General features: G+C 38.9%; 1 pseudogene; it reads left to right on the top strand.

Moving 5' to 3' along the window:
- Window positions 1-5,383: 5,383 nt before the first annotated feature.
- On the top strand, window positions 5,384-5,822 carry LOC122740087 (annotated as a pseudogene).
- Window positions 5,823-6,528: the final 706 nt, after the last annotated feature.

Genomic DNA, 6,528 nt, shown 5'->3' on the forward strand with positions numbered 1-6,528 from the left:
TGCCAGTGTCCTATTTATATGAGGTCATTACCATGGACAGAACAGAAGGCAAGTTGCTGGTAGAGATAAAAAATTTAGATAAATTAGTTCTTCCCTTCATGGAACTTAGAGTATGGTAAGGTGTTTTTTTTCTTACAGTTTCATGTGTGCTTACTTTGTCTCCTGAAGAGAGAAACAATGCTGTATAGTGGAAAGGACAAAGGAGTTGCAAATAGAAATATAAGTCCTATCTGCCATTTAGGCTTATTTTGATGATTAAATAAGATGATGTACATGGATACTTTAATATATTAAAACTTTAATGATCCATGAATTCATTGTTGTGACTATTTCCTCCATTTATGCAGATCACAGCCCCTATATTCCTTAATTGTCTTTTTGAAAGCTACTGTGGCTAAATAAAGATAAATCATTACCTAGTGGCTACACTTTTGGCATTCATCCTTTCCAGACTTTCACAGGCTGGTCTTTAAATAACAAGCAGCCATGGTCTCATTGCTGGGGCCATACTTGGAACTATTCCATGTCAACAGAACATATTAGAGCTTATCGTATTCTCTCATAGCCTTTGATGATCACATATGTGCAATAATGAGTCTGGAGGAGGATTTCAGTGGGTTAATATATGTTAAAATATATAAGGTGTAAAACATTATACTCTAAGTAATGTTGTGCAGTAACTTATGACATACTGAGGGAGATAGGTGGGAAAAATAGAGCACTGTGCCTGAAGCAGCAGAAGCTGAGTTCAAATCCAACTTGAGATGCTTACTAGCTGTGTGTATTTGGGCAAATCACTTAACCTCTGTCTCAATTTCTACAACTGCAAAATGAGGGTAATAATAGCAACCACTTTTCAGAGTTGTTGTGAGGATTAAATGAGACAATACTTTTAAAAGCACAATGCCTGAAATATATTAGGAGCTTAATAAATGTTTCTTTCTTTCTTTTCATTATTATTATTATCTCCTTATGTGCAGGGATAAGATCTTGTATTTCTTTTGTATTCTTTGCATTGAGCATAATGCTAGGCAAATATTATGTGCTTACTACATAAAGCATAACAGTAACATTTTGCTTACTTTCCTCCTACTTCTCCTTAACTACAGGTATTCCTATGTGATAAAATAATGGGATTTAGCAGATACTCAAAGACCCACCTGGAGATTAATCTAAACTGCTTGTATCAAGTGAGAGTGATTGACTGCTGATTAGTCTACTTCAAAGTTAACTAGATTGTAATCACACCTGGCTAGCCCTTAAGAAGGTATGCTTCTCAGAAGCTAGACTTTGAACTTAACTTGAGAACACCTTCAAGTTCAGTGAACCAATGGATTTGGAGGATGCCAACCAATCAGCTTGAAGCAGTGTGTAAGGACCGCCTCTGTTCCAGACCTACAAAAAGCTTCCACAATCAGTTTGTGAGTGAGTTCGTGATTGAAGCAGGCTTGTGGCAGAGGACTTAAGGAAGGACCCCACAAGACTGGAACTCAAGGCTAGATAGACCTTTTCTTAACTTTATGAACTCCATGTGAATATCTGTATGCTTTAACAAATGTTTAATGCCCAAAGACTGGTGCTAAAGCTTCTAATTTAAGGTGACCACAACATAGATTTTAAACATCACACCTAAAACCTTAAAGACAAGTGTCTCTAAATCCCTTCATTCTTCTTCCTATATATTTATTGCTTTGATAAGTTTAACTGCTTTGCTGGTTCTATATACCACTTTTATGCAAATGACTCCCAAATTGACATCTTCAGCCTTGACCTCTGATCTGAACTACAGTTCATAATAGATACCTTATCTTAGATGTACTCCATTTCCTCCTACAGAATGTCCCAAACTGAGTTCATGAATTCCCTTTCTAATATGAGCAGCCTCCCCAACTACCCCATTTCCGCCCACAGCACTACCATTCTTAACATTGTTAGAAACAATTTCAGTTTTCTTTAACAGGTGACATCTTCATTGTCACAAACTGATTGAGGAGGGGCAGCTAGGTGGCACAGTGGATAAAGGACTGGCCCTGGATTCAGGAGGACCTGAGTCCAAATCCAGGCTCAGACACCTGACATTTACTAGGTGTATGACCCTGGCCAAGTCACTTAACCCTCATTGCCCTGCAAAAACAAACAAACAAACAAACAAACAAAACCAAAAAACAAACTGACTGAGAAGTGAAAAAATGAGATCCTTATGTGGTTATTGTTTAATGATTTTGAATAACAATTTGACTCAAGCAAAAATAAATGATGCATTTATTAAACACTTAATATGTACAAAGCTCTAGAGATACAAATGGAAAAGTGAGACAGTCTGCTCTCAAGGAGCTCACATTCTAATGAAGAAGACAACACATAGAGAAGGTATCAGCTGTCTCTCAGTTGGAAAGATCCCATGGTCCTTAGGGGGAAGTGGTAGAGCAGATGGTGATGCCTCTTCTTTAATGTCATTTCCACTGATAAAATCATATCGATTTTTGATGTTGAACAATTTGACAGTGCCAAAGACTTTGTTGGCAAGAACTTTCTTTGCTCGTCTTCAGAAGCTGTGACTGTAGCAGCTGCATGAATAGTTGCCAGGCTACATCATTTCAGGGTTTGCTTCCCAGGATGATGACTGAGGGCATTAGACTGGAAGCACTGTTATTCCCAAAGGCTTTCTCCATCAGCGTCTATGGTGAGATGGTGGTCAAGGTAGTGGTGGTGTATGTTTGACTTGCCTGGCAATGCCTCCTATCTCTCCCTCAGTATGCCTTGCTGCTTTAGTTAAGCTAGTTTTCCTGCCTTGTGAATGACAGTTGGCAATAAATGGGAATGACTGTACCTTTTTCCACAATGGTTATTTCCCTGGATGAAGGCTCTGAAGACTGGCCTAGAAGAAAGACAGGCTGTTTGAGTGGTACTGATATTTCTGTGGTCTTATACTTATTCGCTAGTTTGTCTGTAGCTGTTGCTGGTTGTCATGAGAAAGGTAGGCCCCTTCTCCACTAGGATTTTTGTCCTTAAAGATGATGGTGGAGGAAACAGGTCTGGTGGCCCGGGGAATATCTGCTATTTCCAGGCTGGAAGTGTAGGGGCTACTCAGAGAACCAGCACCAATACTGATGTCTATAGGAACATTGACCTGCTCTCTTTCTGACCTAAGAAACTGTACCTATCCTTAGGCAACCTGATAGCCTCCTTATTCTTGACGATTTATCATTCTGATGAGGAACTTAGCGCAGAACTCATTTGGCATGGCCAGTTACTGCTCAGAACTCCTGAACTCAAGAGACCCTTGGGCCTCAGCTTCCCTAGTAGTTGGAATTACAGACCTCCTCATTATACCCGGAGACTATATGAATTCTAAATGACACATAAATAATACTATATAAAGCACTTCAAATTAACTCCTCCATAATATCAAACACAATTGTTGGGTATATAATAGATGCTCAGTGAAGACTCAATTATTATTTATTTTTTATATGCTCAAATGGATATTTCTGAATCTTAGTTTGACCTTAGTAGATATGGAAATGATAGACAACAAGGACTTGACCTATCACTGAGATAGAGAAACAAAAGCTTATTTCTTCTGCAGAATTATACACGAATAGGTTTTTTCCCCTTTTGGAAAAAACTCAACACTTTTAAATACAATGTTTATTATTCTTTATTCTCTCTAACTGATTTTTTTCCATCTGTGAAAAGGTTCTTTGACTTTTCCATTTTATTCTCTAACATGACATCCTTTTAGCTACCAGGCCTCGGTTTTTAGAAGCAGAGGAACAAAGAGATTGACATTTCAGTTTAAAATACGACCGTGAGCACAAAGGCCTGCTGTCCTGAAATAAAGATTGTATTTATTTTAGTCTTGGATCCCACAAATAAATATGTGTTGACATGGCTAATTATTGAAGCATGATGAACACATTTTTTGAAAAGACATGGGGAAAGGGTGTTTTTAGTCTGCCTTCTGTTTCCACTAGATTATACTTCCAAAAGATTGCCAGAGCACCTGGGAAGCTAGCCAGTGAGGTAACGTGATGAACCCTGTGGTAACACTGATAATGGTCATTTCAGGGTGGTACAGGTGGCATCTGAGAATGGCATGAAAACAGAAGTGTCAGGTAAAACTTACTCTGTGGCTCAGGGCAAACTTGAAATAGCACCTTCTGAGGGGTGGATAAATTGAAGAAGGATGCTGAGTTTCCTTGTATCTTGTAGATGTTTTGTATTTCAAAGAGCTAGCTGTCTTTCGGGGGAGTTAATTTTTTTTTTCAAATTTCAAAGGCAATCTCTTTAGCTCAAAGGACCACAGCCAGCAGTAATTAAGCATGTCATTCCCCACTGGCAACTACTTGGTCTAGTATTTATACTGCACGTGCTCCTTGAGATTTCCATTGAGCTCTTCTCTGAAGTAAAATGTGGTGCATGCCCCCAACAGGAACATGTATCTGACAGAGTAAACATTAACATTCTACAGTTAGTATCTCATAAAACCAGGAAATCAGCTTTACCAAGCATGGCAGACTTATTTATGAATAAAAGAATTCACTAAGGATATGTGGGTAAATACTGCAACGTGGTATCAAGACATTGAATAACTTCACAATTCAGATTATATTAAACATTTTTTGAAATGAGATGGAAACAGGACAAGTAGGAAAAATTAATTATTCTTTTTAAAGTATATTTTACTTTTTTAAGTAATGGAAGAGATCAGAATTGCAAAGAACACAGACATGATAGTTTGCTTTCTACACATCCTTGTTAAGTTTGAATCAATATATAATAACAGATATTTTCAGAAAATTAGAGTAAACTAGTTGCAAAGAATGCATTCATTTTGATTTAGGTTGCCTTAGATTTTCCAAAGTCTAACTAGAAGATCAGTTGGTTTAGAAGTGTTCCCAGGGGACTGATGGATTGACATTCTGGAGACCTATGGAACTTCTGCCAATTTGATGACATTTCTTTAATCCTTGCTTAGTGATATTTTGGGGGAAAAGAATAAAAGATGCTATCCTATCACTTGAAGGAGAAAGAATCACTTTAAGGTTCATGTAGGTAGCTACAAGGTGCAGAGTACAGAGCTCTGTGTCTAGAATCATTAAGATCTGAGTTCAAACCCAACCTCAAGCATGTACTAGCTGTGTGACCCTGGACAAGTCACCTATCTGTTTACCTAAGTTTCCTCATTTGTAAAATGAGCTATTGAAGGAAAGAGCACACCATCTCAGTATCTTTGCTAAGAAAACTCCAAATGAGGTGACAAAGAGTTAGACACAATTGAACAATAAGAACAAGAATATTGTCCATTCTAGTGCTGGCCATTCAGGTAGCAACTAGCTAGCTTCCTTAATAAATAACCACACTTTGGACAGCAGACAAGATGGCAGAAGTGGAGCAGGGGAAGAAGCGAACCTCCCGGAAGTTCACGTACCGCAGCGTGGACCTGGATCGGCTCCTCGACAGGTCTTATGAACAGCTCAAGCAGTTGTACAGCGCCCAGCTGCGGCAGAGACTTAACGGGGGTCTGCGGCGCAAGCAGCATTCCCTCCTTAAGCGCCTGAGGAGGGCCAAGAGGGAGGCACCCCCCCATGGAAAAGCCCGAGGTCGTGAAGACACACCTTCGAGACATGATCATCCTGCCAGAGATGGTGGGCAGTATGGTGGGTGTCTACAACGGCAAGACCTTCAATCAGGTTGAAATTAAGCTCGAGATGATTGGACACTACCTGGGCAAATTCTCTATTACCTACACGCCTGTGAAACACGGCTGGCCGGGTATTGGAGCCACCCACTCCTCTCGTTTCATCCCCCTCAAGTAACCCAGATCCGAACAATAAAAACAAGAAGGTTCTTTAAAAAAAAAAATAAATAACCACACTTTATAAAGAGCTTTTCTCAGCATAATTTGCTACTGGTCAAGAGATTCATGTCAGGATAAGAGAAAAAGGGTGGAAACAGTGAAGCAGATTCAGGACAAGATAAGGAAGAGTTAGGTTTCTCCATCAGGCAAGGCAGGGAATGTAAGGCGGGAAGAGATATAACCAGAAAGTTAACATATGGCTTTGCTCAAAGAGGAAAACAGGAATCTTCTTGACCAGTGGCAAATTTAGACAATGTCCTGTTTTATTGGTAGATGGCAACAATAAGGTATATAAGGTATAATAATAAGGTATAATGAGTGGTATAATTTAATATTACAAACACTAGGATATTGAGCAATGGTTATAGAAAAATGACACATAAATGGGACATGGGAATAAGGGTTATACTACCTCTTTCTGGCCTTTTGAGTCTAAAATAGAAAAGAAAGAATAGATTCCATTGGAGAAGATTGTCAATAAAATGTTATCCTCAGGGAAAAGCTAGGTTTTTATCTGTTTGTTTCTAATTAAGGGAGAAAGATGGAATACAGAAGGAAAATATGAAAGATGTCGAGGGGTATCTACTACAAACAGAGGTGCAAATGGGTATAATTGGAGGATATAGTAATTGGGCAGACAGGGATGGAGTCCTGAAATGGTAAGA

Source organism: Dromiciops gliroides, chromosome 1, assembly GCF_019393635.1.
Source record: "Dromiciops gliroides isolate mDroGli1 chromosome 1, mDroGli1.pri, whole genome shotgun sequence".
Classification (NCBI taxonomy): domain Eukaryota; kingdom Metazoa; phylum Chordata; class Mammalia; order Microbiotheria; family Microbiotheriidae; genus Dromiciops; species Dromiciops gliroides.